General features: G+C 42.1%; 1 pseudogene across 1 annotated transcript; it reads right to left on the bottom strand.

Moving 5' to 3' along the window:
- Positions 1-9,025: 9,025 nt before the first annotated feature.
- On the bottom strand, positions 9,026-10,793 carry LOC308302262 (parafibromin-like; annotated as a pseudogene). The gene is made up of 2 exons: positions 10,378-10,793; positions 9,026-10,255 (listed from the first exon to the last, which is right to left on the bottom strand). The product of its transcript is annotated as a parafibromin-like (transcript).
- Between the last annotated feature and the right edge of the window lie 6,428 nt (positions 10,794-17,221).

Consider the following 17,221-nt stretch of genomic DNA (forward strand, 5'->3'; position numbering starts at 1 on the left):
TCATGGCTGTCTTCAGGGTCAACTGTCAGGTACTTTTGGTGGAGTAATTCTGCTGTGGACACTGGTTGGTGACAACACTGTTCAGCATTGATGATCTAAAGAGGATACAACAAGAGGATACAACAGTAAAACAGTAATACAGTCCTCAGGTAAGCTTTTATTTGATCTACAGTAGATTATTAGTCTTTATTCCACACATCTTGTGTTCCCTTTAAAATTAGCATCATGTGTGGACAGACCTGCCCCATGCCATATCATCTGGAGACTGGGACTCCACTACAGTAACTGAACAAGATTTAAACAAATGTTGGACATTCACATGTTAACTTTCAAATTAACCCTTAAGTTCTGTTCAGATTCACTACACCTTCGTTCTGTTCGGGTCATTTTGACCCGGTGGATATTTGGTTTAAAAAAAATAACACTAATATAAATTTTAACTTAACAAATCATCATGATACATTGACTTTGACTCAATACTAAACAATTCATATGATATATTTGGTAAATGTTTGCATTTCTGCTTTGCTATATCACATTAAACACTGAAAGAGCTAGGCGTTTTTACTGATTTAGCTGAAATCCATGTAAAAAAAACTACTTCATTTAATACTGGGCAATATTGCTCATGCTTATATGAAGGGGGGGAGGGTTCGGAATGGGGCTTCGGAAGGGGGGTGTTAGAAGTGGGGGTGACTGTGTGTCTGTGTTTTGGCATAATACTGTGTATTTCTGTGCTTCCGGGTCAAAATGACCCGAACAGCACTTAAGGTTCAAAAAATATGAGGGGGGTGTAGCATGGGTGTAGTGCAAAAATATTTTTTTTACATGTTCATCTTAGAAGAATCTTTAAGGCCAGTGAGTTTCAGGTGGAAAAATGTTTTACTTCTACCTTTTTTTTTCCAAATGAAAATGTAAAACGGGTCAAAATGACCCGAACAGCACTTAAGGGTTAAGCTGTACAGATGAACTCTCAACAGGTTGTAGAGAACTCTGTTAACTTCTCCATTCAGCCTGTTTCACTTCCCTAACAGTCATCAAGTTAAAGGGAAAACCACTGAATACTGAATACCTTTAGAAGTGGTTACCAAACTTTTTGGGCTCAGGGTGCCCTAGATATCTTTTTCATCAGAGGCACCCCTACATTATATTATAACATTACCTACATGACATTCATAATTTTCACTCCCAGTACCTTATATTCATGGCATATTGTAGGGATTATTTAGCGTAGAAAACATTGGGATAATTACCATTTTGGTTAAAACTTACTGAAAATAACTCATAACTGTACTTCCAAGTTTAAAATGATACCAAATATTTGTCTAAGTGTTCAAATAAATTCCAAATATTATCAAATGATCTCGTGGCACCCCTGGACTGCCGTCGCGGCACCCGGGTGCCCCGGCACCCACTTTGGAGGACTGAGAGCTGTTTTGTGGAAATAATAAAAAGTCCCCCTCTCTCCCCTCATGTGATCACATGACCCCAACAATCAGTTCCAGTTCTAGGCAACACAGAAGGGGAGAGGGGACCTTTTTTCCACAACAGCTCTAAAGTATATTATAACATGGTTCAATATTGAAAATGAGTGGTTCTTATTAATAATATTATAACACAATGACAAATCAAATACCGTTTATGAACCATTTCAAGCTATTTATGTTTGTTTATCATTAAACAATTAACCTATAGCATCTATGTAAACAACATGCTTTTTATATTAAAAAGGACAATAGAAACAAGCCAAAGGCTTTCTTGGGCAAGAGGAATACAAATCTATGTTACTATAAGTGACCAAGATGTATCTGTATTAAATACATGTTACAGAATGCCTTTCGCATTTTAAATCTTGTGTATTTCCCCACAGTGTTTCAATATGATTGCCAGTGAATGACGGGATCTACTAAAGCAGGGCTAGGCAACATTGGGCACGGGTGCCAACATTGGCACAAGGTAGGGTGATCACTGGCACACTGGCATAAGTGTGGTCGAGAGTTTTGTTTTGTTTTATTTTATTATTTCTCTTTTAAAATTAGATGTTAAAAATATATAATATATATATATTTAGTTGAAGGAGCTATAGTCAACTTTTTCTTGAAAAAACGGATGCTAAAATACAAATAATGTTTCGAAAATATTTTATAAAAAAATAAGCTTCATATATGTGTTTCTATTCAAAAATGACCACAAAAATCATTTTGGCCATTGTCAGACCGACACTAGGATAAACAAAGTGTCGGCCCTACATAACAATGAAAAGGTTGACTATAGCTCCTTTAAATGAAGTCCTGTCATATACAAATACATTCTACATTCATTCAAACTCCTAACTCTGACTGGGGAGGGAGTCTGGGAGATAGGTGGGTTATTGCTACTGATCATTATATCCTGAGATAATTACTCAAGTACTGTATTTTTAGGTACTTTTACTTTCCTTGAGTATTTCCAATTTTCAGTACTTTTACTTCTACTTCACAACTCCACTTCCAGAGGCAAATATTGTACTTTTACTCCACTACAATTATTGTACAACTTTAATACTATAGTTACTTATAGTTTGTAGATTTGTATTATCCTTCCAAAACATACAGTAACCACCTGTGAAAACACTTGTAACCACTTGTGACATGGGACATTCTGCATTATGAGCACTTTCTACTTTTGGTCCTTAAAGTACGTTTACTTTTACTCAAGTACATTTTGAATTCCAGACTTTTACCTAGAGTAGGCCTATTTCTACATTACAGTATAGTAGGCCTAGTATAACTTTACTCAAACAAAAGTACTTTTTCCACCACAGCTTGCTTTCCAGGGTGAAGGAATTGTAAAATTGAATCCTATCTGAACTCCTAAACGTCAGTGACCGCCATCCTTCAAGTATTTTTGACCACAACCAGGGGTCAATGAGTCCGCACACAGACAGAACGTGTCCGTGGTGCGTGGCAAGGCTTGCAGTCAGCTCTTTATGTGATGACCCCTGTAATGTATAGATGTGAGTGTAGTTAGCAGCCAACAGCCAGGTGGCAGTGCAACATAGCCAGCCTACATGCAGGCAGCTCCAGTTTACTGAGTCCCACCATCAACCAGTCAACAACACAGTAGCTTGGAGCCGCCTGATGCCTACCCCTCTTGTGATTGTGTACACGTTTGGATTAAACTGAACAGAACTGTAGCACCATTCTCCCGTGTGTTCTCTGAACTTTACATGGTGTCAGAAGTCTACAATGGCAAAGTTCACACCGCCGGATAACTTTGACTTAAGTTGTCCTGAACTATGGCCTGAATGGAAACGGAGATTCCACAGGTACAGAATTGCGACTGTAGGCCTATTGTTAAAAGCCCTCCTCCTTTTTTTCAATCGGTTGAATCTAGGGTTGCAATAGGCAGCCAATGCATCAAAACAGTTTTTTGCAATCTGATTGTATTAAACGACTATGGAAACCTTGGAATTTACTCTTGCTATCTGCAAAGTGTTTGTTTCTGAAAAATCCACCGTATAATTGTTATGATTTATTTTCTGTCAAGAAATCCGAGCAGACATGGTTTATTTTCTAAGTGTTGAACTTCGGAAGCGCTCGTTTTCTGTAACGCCATGTCCCGCTGCCTCTTGCATAATGCGACATTTAGAACCAGGTGGTCACAGGACCGTTGAGGGATTTTCCACGAGCGCTTCCAAACTCCAGGACTTAGAAACAATTATCACCTGAACCAAAATTCTTGGATAGAAAGTAGCTCCTAACATGTCTACTGTGGATTTTTCTGAAACAAACACTTTGCAGATAGAAAGAGTAAATTCCAAGCTTTCCATAGAGCCGCAATATTGGTGAGTTTGACGTGTTTAACACAATCAGAAAAGAAAAAAAAAAATGGGAGGTATTGCAACCCTTGATTCAACCGATTATAAAAAACATCTAGTGTTGCAATTTGCGGCTAACACTGGCATAAGATTTCTTTTGTTTTATTTAATTTGTGAAAGATGTGGAAATAAATTGTTTAGTTAAATTAAGACCCGTCACATCTATATACAAATATTCAAACTCCTAACTGACTGGGGAGGGAGTCTGGGAGATAGGTGGGTTATTGCTACTGATCATTATATCCTGAGATAAATTAAATACATAAAGGTTTGTTATTATTTGTATGGACAATCAAAATGGTATGATGTGGCACACTGACTATCAAGAAAATGAAAACATGGCACTTCATGTCAAACAGGTTACAGACCCCTGTGCTAAAGTATCCACTGCATACACTTACCGTTAGTGCCTATTGAGATTGGCAGATTTCACTCAGGTTCTTTCCTCTCGCTCACGTCACTCTGTCTGTTGACCTCACTGAGCAACTAAATAAAAAGAAAATAAACAAAAATAAAATAAAACAATTCACAGGAGGCAAGCAGTAATCACCCCATGATGTGCACTGCAATGTAGTTTCAAATGCACTACATTGCAGGCACTTTTCTTTTAGTAAAAATAAACAAAAGATCCGTGTGACATGTGTGATCTTGACAGGTTGCTCCAGGAAATGTGCCGATCTCAACAGGCACTAACGGAATATACACACACACAGAATGTCAAGAGCTAGAAGCTAAAACTTGGACTGGTTCAGCCCTTTAACAAAGGACATCTTCCCAATTAAATAACACTAGTCCTTACCCGTTCAAAGATATGAGCTCCGAAATGATGTGCAGTGTGTGGGTTATGGGGTGTGCACTGTGCACACAGTATATGAGGGATGGAAAGTAACTTTCTGGTGCTTGCATGATAATATGTAGGAGCATCAATGTAAGATATACCCGTTTCGTTTGAAGGCTACATAGATACTGTGTACCGATCTACATGACAACATCTGAAAGAGGGCCAGCCAACACCCCCCCCCCCCCCCCCCCCCACACACACACACGCACGCACAGAGCTGGTTAAACATGTTGCCCCATGCTAGATGCAGAATAGATATGCCTCATGCTAGATGCAGAATAGATAGTAGTTACACCATAAAAATGCTAATATACAGCATATGATTTGTGAAAGTGACAAACGGGCTTCACAGTTGTCAGGTGTGTTCATGTGATTGTGCATGGCCTGAACAACAGCGCCCCTCCCTTAACATGTGTGGTCACAAAAGGTACTGTAGGCTAAATAGATATAGATACACCATAAAAATGCGAATATACAGCATACGATTTGTGAAAGTGACAATCGGCCTTCACAGTTCTGTCAGGTGTGTTCATATGCTGATGGTGATGCGATTTCAGATCAATTGCTCCAGCCACCGAGGAGAAACGCTGGGACAGACACTCAGACATTCGCTAAATTATATGTTAGATATAGTGTGGAAAAAGTCATAATGAACAGTACTTTCCAGGATGAACAAATTGTAACATTGAATCCTACCTGAACTCCTAAACGTCAGAGACAACCATCCTTCCAGTGTTTTACTCAGACAGGAATGAAGTCCATTTGACCACAGCTCAGCTACACCTCAGAAATCACATGGGGTGACAAATAGTGAAAGAGGAAGCACCCTAAAAATGCAGAAATGCTTCACTTTAGTGGAACTAGCCACTAGGACAGAAACTATCAATCAGTGTAAACAACAAGACGCCACCTTTCTTGACCTAGCCTCGAACACCAGTTTTATGCAAAGGTTAAAATGAAATTTAGATAGCAGTTTATTTAGACTCAATGACATTTCTTTCTTCATTATTTCTCTTTTGTATTAAACAGTTTAGATTAATGCATGCATAATGTTCGGGGACTGCCCCATAGGTCGAACTCCCGTTGGGTCGAACACCATCGGGTCCCGATGGTGATTTTGGCGGGTCCCCAGATTACAATGTAAGGACTTTTTAATATAAATATTGTATAATATTTAATACCTCTAAAATGACAAATTAAACATTGGCCAAATTGTCAAATATTAGAGGGAGACGTTTTGAAAATAGCAGATCTACATGTGAGCATGTAGATCTGCTATTTTCACATAGAACCGTGTTATACAAAATGTAATGCCTCAACTCTTAGTGCAACTCAGAGTGGGTAAGGTGTATTTCTCTCTCTGTGCAGCCTTGTTGAGGTGATTCAGTCCCACACAAATTGCCACACGCCCATTCTTCCTAAGCATGGGCACCATCGGGGCACATGATTACTCGATAACCCCTGTAATGCATAGATGTGAGTCTATGCATCACCACGAAAGCGTGGGGTGGCTCAAAGTAGCTGACAGAGTACAGCATCTTGCAATGGGCCTGGTGTACAAGATACACTACACCTCCAAGATTCCCATGTACCTGACAAACTACTTCTTAAAGGTCAAGGATGTTCACGATCATAACACCAGAGGCAGCTCCACTAATCATCATCAGCGTAGATTTAACACTAAACAAGGCGCTAACTCGTTCTCCTGCTATACCATCAACATGTGGAACGCCCTTCCACAAGCCCTAAAGGAGAGCAAATCCCTAGCCTCCTTCAAAATTGGTATGAAAAGTCACCTTCAGACAGCAGCTACCCGTGACTTGTAAATAGACTAAGCCCCCATGCTCCCCCCCCCCCCCCCCCCTTTTTCTTTGTATTCTGCCTTTTGTATTTGATGTTATGCTTTTGAAACTGATATTATCCTAGATAAAGTACTATGTTCTATCCGTCTGTCTTTCAATGTTATATGAGATACTTAAAGTGTGGTTCCTGTGGAAATAAGCCTCGGCTTTCTAGGATCTCCTTTTAGTTGACCTTGTACCAGTGATTTGTACTGTCATGAAACTGTACTTTTTTCTATTGCAAACTTCTAATAAATTCTTCAATCAATCAATCAATAGTTAGCAGCCAACAGGTGGCAGTGCAACATAGCCAGCCTACAGTACATGCAGGCAGCTAAGGTTTACTGAGTCAACAGTCAACAACACAGTAGCTTGGAGACTAGCAGCCTGATACACTGCTGCCTAGTACCTACCCCTCGTGTGTGTGTGTGTGTGTGTGTGTGTGTGTGTGTGTGTGTGTGTGTGTGTGTGTGTGTGTGTGTGTGTGTGTGTGTGTGTGTGTGTGTGTGCGCGCGTGCGTGTGTGCTGTTGCGTGCGTGCGAGTGTGTACACGTTTGGATTAAACTGAACAGAACTGTAGCACCGTGTGTTCTCTGCACTTTACATTTTGTCAGAACCATGTAAACCCCCATGGCAAAGTTCACTGCCGGATAACTTTGACTTTAGTTGTCCTGAACTATGGCCTGAATGGAAACTGAGATTCCACAGGTACAGAATTGCGAAAAAAATATATAGTTTAGTTAAATTAAGACCTGTCACATCTATATACAAATGTATGTATGTACACACACACACACCGACACACACACACCCACACACACACACCCACACACACACACACACCGACACACACACAAACACACAATGTCAAGAGCTAGAAGCTATAAAACTGACTGGTTCAGCCCTAGCAGTAGTTTCCAGGATGAACGAATTGTAACATTGAATCCTACCTGAACTTGTCACGAGGTGACAATAGTGAAAGAGGAAGCACCCTAAAAATGCAGAAATGACTGAAACTATCAATCTGTGCAAACAGCAAGACGCCACCTTACTTGACCTAGCCTCGAAGGCTCGAACACCAGTTTTATCAAAGGTTAAAATGCAATTTGGATAGCAATTTATTTAGACTCAATGACCTTTCTTTCTTCTTTCTTTCTTTTTTGAATTAAACTGTTTAGATTATAATGCAATGTTCTTGGTTTACCTTTAATCTTACTGAGCCACTACACTGTCCCTGTGCATTTGATGTGTGTTTACCTGGCTTACTGTCCTGATAAAGCGCGTCTGCTAAAATGCCTAATGGTAAATTGTAAATATGGTAAATTGTAAATAAAGGGCTCTATCTTACCCAACATTAGAGCAGAACTATTATCATTGTTAGTATAAACATAGGGTCCTGTCTTACCTAACATAAACGCAGCACAATTATAATTTTAGTTTAAATATCGGGCCCTATCTACGTATCTATCAGGACCCTCTAAAGCCTCTATCATAGTCCAGGGTGAAGAGCTATTCACTTCACCGTGGTGTAGTTTTCTAGCTATCACCTAAAATACATAACGTCCGGATCGGAAATCGAAACGGCGACGCCGTTAGGCATCCATGCCTATGTGGCAATGCCTAAGTGGTATGCGCCCGGACCAGTAGGCCAGCGGGCGCCCCAGTGTTGACTGGTTTTGACACTTTGTGTATATTCTTTGTTCCGTTTCTTTGGTGTACCTTGCTCTTTACTGTGCACTGTTCATTTTTTTTCTTTTCATACTTCTCTGTACTTCTCCTTAAACGGCTGTGCTGCGTTCGGGTGAACCTTTATTAACCCCCTTGGGATAATAAAGGTATCTATCTAACATGTTGACACACAATCTGACAATAAGAGTTGCAGATTTCTCTTTACAACTACACATCTGGTTTAGACTTAACAAATATATTCGAGACTGTTACAAAATGAAGTACAAATGTGTTTTTTGAGCAGTGCAAACCCTTTTCCACATTTGACTTACAGTAGTGTGTATGTATTCATGTCCCTATGTCCCTATGTGTGTATGCAGTACCAAGAGCTGCAATATCGCTGGCTGGGTGACCTTTTGTAGGTGATTTTGTGCACTCAGAAAAGCTTAATATAAATTCCAGATATTAGACTTGCCAACACAGCTAGCTCCTCATGCATTGAATGGTAAATGGTGCATTTATATAGCGCTTTTATCCAAGGCTCTTTACATAGATTGTGCATTACATTCACCCATTCACGCACACATTCATACACCGGTGGCGGAGGAAACCATGCAAGGCACCAATTTACTCACCGGGAGCAATTAGGGGTTCAGAGATTTGCCCAAGGACTCTTCGACATTAACTCAGGGGGAGCCCGGATTCGAACTGGGAACCTCTGAGCTATGCCGCCCCTTGAAGCCAAGGAAGCATGAGGTCAGTCCATTGCTCTCCCCAGGATGGCAGAGGGAGAGCTTAGATGGTGGTGGTCTGAGCTTAGACCCTGAGGTGGGCTTTGTATTTGACCATGTATCTGTCCAGAGTTTCCCAGAACTTCAGGAAGACCAGACGGTCCAGGTGGCGTTTGTGGCGGCTAAGCTTCAGCACCTTCACACCCCACTTCCCAACATTGGGGTCCGTCTTTGCCTCCTCATACTCCAGGTGGCTGGAAATTTGGCATAGATCTTGACGGGCGATCCGTCGGGCAGCAGCCAGGGCCAGCCCTTGAACTGCCAGGCAGGACCCTGCACGAACACGGCCACCACGCGGTCCCAGTCCCGAGGAGCCAGTTTGAGAGGCTGGTCGATGACACGGTAGGGCGCGGTGATGCTGAGCGCCGGGGCCCCGTCCGGCCGCGTCTGCTCTTTGCGACGCTGGAGCAGGACCTCGTTGTTCCAGAGGATTCCCTGCTTCTTCTTCTCCTCCGACGTGACAAACTTGAGGTCTTGCAAGAGGTCCTTGGCGTTGAGAACGGTGATGAGAGAGGCGGTGGTGACGGCAGGGACGATGACGATGGGCGTCCGGGAACGTTTCCTCTGTTTTGGCAGAGCAGGAAGGGGGAGGAGCTGCAGAGCAGCTGCTCCCTCCTTCAGTGACTCCAAGGTCATGCCGAGGTAGGTTCCCAACGTGTCGATCTTGAAGCCCTCCGTTTCTTCTTTTCCTTTATGGCGCTCCTGAGAGTATCGGTCATAGGCAGCTGGGGCGGGCTGTTTGTTCCTGATGGAAGGGTCCACTCGGGGGCTGTTCTGTGCTGGTCTCTGCTCCTCTCTGGCTTTCACAGACTGAGGGATGGAGAAGATGTTTTTGGAGAGGTTCATGCCGGTGCTCTGGAGGATGGCGGTGTCCCTGGTGGCATCTACCTCAGCATCCACAAAGCTCCTCTGCTTACGGGCGAAGTTTTCATCCAGGTCTGTATTGATGGTGGAGCGCTTCTTGGCCTTGATCGTGGCCCCGATGGCCACATTCTTCTTCGCAGACATAACCTCAGACAGCGACCTGATCTGGTCAGTCCGGACACTACCTTCTTTGTGGCCCTCCTTAATGGTGGAGCGATTCATGGCCTTGATCTTGGCCCTAATAGCCGCATTCTTCTTGATCTTGGCCCTGATGGCCGCAATCTTTTCCACAGACATAACCTCAGACAGCGACCTGATCTGGTCGGGCCGGAAACGACCTTCTTTGTGGCCTTCCTTAATGGTGGAGCGCTTCATGGCCTTGATCTTTTCCCTGATGGCCGCAATCATCTTGATCTTGGCCCTGATGGCCGCAATCTTCTCCACAGACATAACCTCAGACAGCGACCTGATCTGGTCAGTCTGACCAGAGTCCAGACATGCAGCGACGATAACCGTTCTTCATCTTCAACCTTAGATTTTTTAGCCTCAGATAATACTTCATCTACTGCTCGTTTGACTGGCCTTCGCTGACCTATTTCTCTGGGGGCACTTCTGTCGATGCTTGTTGAAGTAGAACTTTCGCTAGTGAGATGAAACAGCAGACCCTTTCGGTCAGTTTTTTTGACGACTGGAATGTTTTCCGTAGCAGCCCTTTGCACATACGATTCATGAGAGAGATGCATATTTTTGAGAAAGAAGAGAACTGAGTCAAGAGTATAATACTCCTTGGGCTGCCCCTCCTTTCCAGTTCCCCCGATGAAGTATTTGGTCTTGACATTTTTGGGCTTCCCAAATATCACCTCATCTCCTTTGGTGACAATCTCCTTCTGGATGATGTACTGTTGGAGAACACTAAGCACGCCTGCCATCTTCACAAGTCTTCACCAAAGAGTCTGAGGGTGGAGATAAATGGAGAATATCGAGTGTGTTGGTTGAAATCTAGCTCTGGTGAGGCAAGACCGGTTGAGAGGGTGTCCAAAGAGGATTGGAAATGGATGCTTGGAGCGTAGATTAAATAGGTATGTTTGTTGTGTCAAGACACACAAGCATATCTCCTTTTACGGGCCGTTCTGCCTGTGACAGCAGCTGTGGTGATGTCATATCTTCTTGCAAGGGCCGTTCTGCCTGTGACATCAGCTGTGGTGATGTCATATCTTCTTGCAAGGGCCATTCTAGGATGACGTCCGTCTCGTGTGACAAGATGGGATCAATGGAGTCCTGAATGGTCATTATCTCCATACATGGAGTTTGGGGCATGCCCTGAAACATTCCTTACAGCTGTCCCACAGTTTTCCCCTAGGAAATAATTATGTACAAAATTCACCCTTTGTCAGCCTGCTGGTTGTTCAGGTCCCTGACTGACCAACCAGCAGGCTCTTTCTGCCTTGTCCTGCCCTGGTTCCGCCTTTTTTTATGTTGAATTTGCTAAAACATCATTTTGTCCAGTCACTATACTGCACCTGAGAGGCTCATATTTTAAAATTTGAATTTAATACACAAAATAACAATAAGAAGCATCTGAATTTCAATGGTAGTGGATGGAGAGAAAGGACCTTTTGTCACGATTAGCAGAAATACTGAACCCAAGTGCAGAGCCACAAGCAGAGGTAGTTTCAAATAAAGATTTATTAACCAAGGGGTAGAGCTTTACAAGCAAAAGGTAGCAGTTGATGCAAGCAAAAATAAAGACTTAGGCACAACACTGTAAACTGGGATTCTAACAAAAAGGCTATTCAGAAGCACAGAGCAAAACCAGGAAGTCCAAAAAGGTGAAAACAAAGTCTTTAAAAGCACAAGGCAAAGCAAAGTCCAAAAACTAAACTCAGAGCACAAGGCAAAAACACAAAGTCCAAAACTCAACTTCTACAAGGCCAAGGCAAAACTATAGTCCAATAACAAAAGGCTTTTCAAAGGCACAAGGCAAAAACAGAAGTCCAAAGCAAAACTTACGAAAGCACACGAACACAGAACCAGAGTCCAAGGCAGATTAGAGGAGCGAACATGTGGTGACAAAACAATGAACTGGCAATGTGTGTGTGGAATGAGTCCAGTCTTATGGTGAGTATGTAATGAGGGGAGTGGTTACAGGTGTGCACAGTTGGGCTGATGAGGGAATGAAGACAGGTGAGAGAGACAATCTTGGATGGCAAGCCTACGCCCCCACAGAGGCACAGTATGGCCACACAGAGCCACCGTGTGGCCATATGGAGCCACAGACTGTGACACCTTTGTCCCACCAAGACACAGCAACCAATGAGTGCGAAGAAGGACGGGACAATGGGCGGGACTGGCATACTGTATGATGACTGGGTCCACAGATATGCTGTAACGGGGAAGCTGTGTGCAAACATGCCATCAGGCTTTAGCTAAAGACCGGACACACATGTCCTAACCTGACTCTAAGCCTCGTTCACATAGTTAAGGAATATTCCTTGTCGGTTCCTTATCCTCATCAGATCCTTATCAATATAAGAATCCATTTCCCACGCCCACAGCATTGTGGGAAATGGATTCTTCACTGCAGACCAGAGGCTTTGATGCAGACTACAAGTGAAACGCCGCCCTGTGGCAAGGCAGCACGGCCCTTCTGTCCTATCGGTTGGCGGTTGAACCCCGCCCCTTTTTCTCATCACAGCTTCCCCCTGCAGCTTGGCTGCTCCGTGGTTGCTTTCCTACAACTTTCCTTATGAAATCCTCTTCCCTTAAAACCAGCCTTAACTCATGGGATGCTAAGGTTTATAACATTTCTAGCTGTTGCTGCTGCCGCCGTTCACTCACGCTTTATTTTGAAGAGCCTCTGAAGCTTCGTGCATGTGCACGTGGGTGTCCACTGACGATTGAGGAAGAAAATCCATTTGTTTACAAACGCTCGCGAAACTAAAATCCAAACCGCGGTAAAGTGTCGCTGTGAAAACAATCAGATCTCTGCTTCCCTGACCCTGGCGTTCTTTGCACCTCATTCATAGATAAAGCCCTTTTTATGTTTCAGAGTAGAATGGAAATCAATGCAACCAGCTCGTGCAATTCTCTCTCTCTCTCTGAGCTACGGGGTGACGTATGGACTAGGGTCATTCAGAGGGCAGGCAGCATGCACGTAGTGCTGTACAAGTTAACCCCTTGTTGTCTCGTTCAGGGATGAGACAACTCCTTTTGGCACAGTGACCCCTAGTGGCCTTAAGGAAAGCTTAAAGGCACACTTCACCCGAGACAAAAATCCTGTTTTTTAAGTTGTTTGGGAGACAAGGCACACATTTCTGGAGTCATTTTCGTGTTTAATGTGTGTTTTAAAGGCCGGCTGACATGGCCAAAACAGCTAATTAAGGCTATCAAATTAGCATAATCTTTTAATGATGTCATGTACCCCCATGTTAAATTACCCATTAATTTATTGTAGTTACTGTACTGAAAGTAATACTTTCTGTACAGTAACTGCAATAAATTAATTCGAATGGCTAATATGGGGGGAGGGGCGGAGTTGAGGGCACTTTTGTTGACAAAAGTGGAGATTCTGCCCTGGAAATCTAATTGTTCTTTGATTTACTTTTTTGATCACCATTGTTGCCATGCTATCCCCAGACAGGTATTTGTCAAGAATGCAGCCCAAATAGGTAATCTCTTCCTTGCTACTTGCAACTTTGACCTTGAAATCGTTTACATTTATGTCAAAATAATGGATTATGTTTTACCAAGTTGTAGAGACCGTTTGTTATCAGTAAGCCAAGCATGAATTGTGGTGACTTCTGAGCTGAGAGCTTCTTCAACCTGCAATTTGTCCTCTCCTGAGATCAGGAGTGCTGAGTCATCACCGAACAGTTTTAAGTTACAGGCAGCATTCATGTTGTTAATGTAAAGGAGGAACAGTAACAAATCTAGAATGCTTCCTTGAGGAACGCCACTGTTCACCGGGAGGGACGAGGACATGGTTCCGTTGATGTCAACCAATTGTTCTCTTCCCTCCAGGTAGGATTCCATCCAGTCTACTGATGTGTAATCAAAACCAATCACCCTTAGTATATTAGAATTGAATAGTTTACTGTGTTGAACACCTTTTGGAGGTCCAGCATGACCATGCCGCAGTGTTTGCCCGAGTTTACTTCACGTTTGATGTAGTCGGTCAGATACTCCTTTAAGGCAGTCGGTAGGGTGTCTGTGATCTGTGATTGCATAATAATATTTTTTTCTTCTGGAGGGTCTAATATTTTTATACAAATTGTGCTGTATATTCTCACAAGCCACTCCAAATAAGGCACTAACAGTTAAAGGAGCATACTTCAACCTTATCTTCATATAATTACATAGTATGTATAATGGTTTTATTGATAATCATTTGCACTTTTCTGTTGAGCACTTCTGCTTCACTTTTGCTCTGTAAAGCACTTTGAGCTGCCATGAAAGGTGCAATACAAATAACGTTTATTATTATTATATTATTATTATAATTGGTATTTACTAATTCTCATCATATAAGATGGCAGAAACTTCAGAAACCCGCCTACCAGTTACATTATCAGTGGGGATTCCAAGCTAATAGAAACAACAGCCTTCTGGAAATACTTTACCTTCTAATAGAAGCCATTGTTCTCACATTAATTAAAAGTGTTTTTCCCCCTGTAAACTGAAACTAAAACTCTAGGGTTAGAAACCACTTTGTCCACTGTACTGTATGTCTCTCAACGATGTTGTAGATCTACTATATCCTGTAGACTGTACATTTACAGTCTCTGTGGTCTGTTGAATCAGTGATATTGAGTATAGACAAGACAACCTGTGTTAAATCAGTGATATGAGCTGTTGCATGAGGCTTTTCATGTTGTTTACATTGATATGTTATTAACGTAAATAATTAATGAAACTTGTTGATCACTAATAGTTCATTTATAAACCTAAATAATTAATGAAACTAGTTGATCACATGAACACCAATAGTCTAAAAGTCTTGCCATCAGATGAAGATGCAATCTGGATGATAATACATGTTTACATTGCCAGTGGGAATTAAAGCATAACTTTAATAGGAGTCAATTAACCCAATGATTAAATTCTGTCATTCATGTATTTTATCAATAAATCATAAAATGAGCAAATTAATAGGAATCATGTGTCACACAGTACTCAAATTCTTGTCAAATATGTATAGAGGGTATGCACATGCATACAGTGAATGGCAAAATAAGTGGCAAAGTGGGTTCAACGTCGTTTACCGTTGTTTAATGCAATCAATTAGGGCTTTTCTGTTTTCTTTTCGCTGGATAGAGCTGCATCCTTGAGGTGTTTCGTTATCGACCTCGCTAAGGTTACGGAATTACATTGAATGTTATTACAATGCAAAGTACAACTAAATGATCAAATCCAATAGAAGGTGAAATATAAAGTGAGATAAAAACATTGGTTTCAATTACAGTAATAGAAAAAGGAGATAAGTAAAGAAACAATAACAAAAACAAAGTTGAGTCTTACGAAGTGTGTTAAAAGTTCATATTGAATAAAACATACAAGAAGGTAACAGCCAACACAGCATTGTCTGTTAATGTTAACAGCAAACAACAAAACAAACGCTCCTCCATCCCCCAGGACGATTTACCCCTTGAAGATCAATTACAATTCCCCACCAGATTCCTGTTTCATTGACATTCACCGTAACATATAATGACGTGAAGTAGCAGATTATTCATTCCAAGCCGTCCAGGTCAGTGTGAGGTGTGTCAAGAGCTCTGCGTAGGTTCTGCCAGAACAGTCCAGGGTGCTGTCCAGCCTGGGACCAGCTCAGGTAGGTGTGACTCTTCATCAGCCTCCTCATGTGATAGTAGGGAGACAACTGGTGGGCTGGAATGTCCTTCAGAAACACCAGGATCAATACGTCCTTCTGTTCATCAAACAGACGGTAGCTGCACACAGGAGACCACAGGACAGTTACACTCAGTCACGTTGTATGTAGGCTACAGTTACATAAAGCTGTGGCCAGAAGAAACAACCTCAGTCTCATTACAATGGTTCACAACTCAAACAATAATAGAAATAGAAATAGAAAGTTCAGCTGGTCACCCAGGTGAAACCATGCTTCATAGTCTGGCTCATATCCAGATCCTTTCGGAACCTGTCCCTCCGCTCTGAGATGAGGGTCTTGGTCGTTACGATTTTTGGCCGTTAAGATTTTTCCGGCGATAATTCGCCACGTTTTCCCGATTCTTACCTTCACCCAACATCGTATCCAAAAAGTAAAGGTCCCATATAAGGTCTCGTCTCTTGTCTACTTTTTTAACGGCGGGGGTAATCCAAGCAATGTGTTGAAACAATGCTTTTTTTTTTGCGTGAAATATGAAGGTTTTATGTGATTTTATGCGGTGAAATTGCGGAAAGTTGCTAAATATGTGACTTACAAAATATGCAGAAAGTTGCAAAATATGCGAAAAGTTGTGAAATATGCGAAATAGGCCTATGCGAAAATATGCGAAAGGAATTTTATGTGATTTTATGTGGTGAAATATGCGGGTAGTTCTGAAATATGTGGGCGGAAATATGAAATTATTTGATTGCATAATCGCATTCTGGAGGGTTATTAAACAACACAGACAATACCTGCTTACAACCGACACAAAGAGACAGACATATTTAGATATACAGTATTACTTTGAGAACGAGCAGTTTCTACCTGGTAGGAAGTCTCGATGGTGCAGACAGAGTCTCCAGCCCTGCTCTCCCTCCAGCACTGGAAGCAATTCTCTGCAAACCCAGAGCTCATCGTGAACGTTGTAGGAGATGAAGGCATCGTAGCGCTCAGGAGACCCCTTCTTTCTTTCCTTGGCATCATAAAGGAAGGCCAGGAAGAGGTAGTAGGCATAGAGAAGATGCAAGCTCAGGAAGTGGTAGGTGAAGGATGTGAGCAGAGTCAGCACAATCACACAAGTGGAGGAAATGAAGCAGTTGAAGCTAGTTTCCATCCAACAAGAATGATAGTCAAAGTCCAGAAACCTGGTTCCCTTTTTAGCCAGAGGAAAGCCACAAGTGTAGCTATGAGAGTCAACTACCAGTGTTTGGTTGTTGTTCTGCATCCACTGCAGAAAGTCAGCATTAGAACAATCACAAGCTAGAGGGTTTGTTATTCATGTTAATATACCTGAGAGCAGGGAGAAAACTGAACACAGAGACATCGATGACCGTCATCTCATTCTGTCTCAGGTCCAGCCAGAAGAGTTTAGTCAGATTGGCTTGTGCCAGGAAATCCAGGGACGTCAGATTACAGTTTATTAAGGAAAGAGTCTTCAGATTTGGTATATTTTTAAGTGAATACGGTTTTCCT

This window comes from Nannobrachium achirus, assembly GCF_963921795.1.
Source record: "Nannobrachium achirus genome assembly, chromosome: 17".
Classification (NCBI taxonomy): domain Eukaryota; kingdom Metazoa; phylum Chordata; class Actinopteri; order Myctophiformes; family Myctophidae; genus Nannobrachium; species Nannobrachium achirus.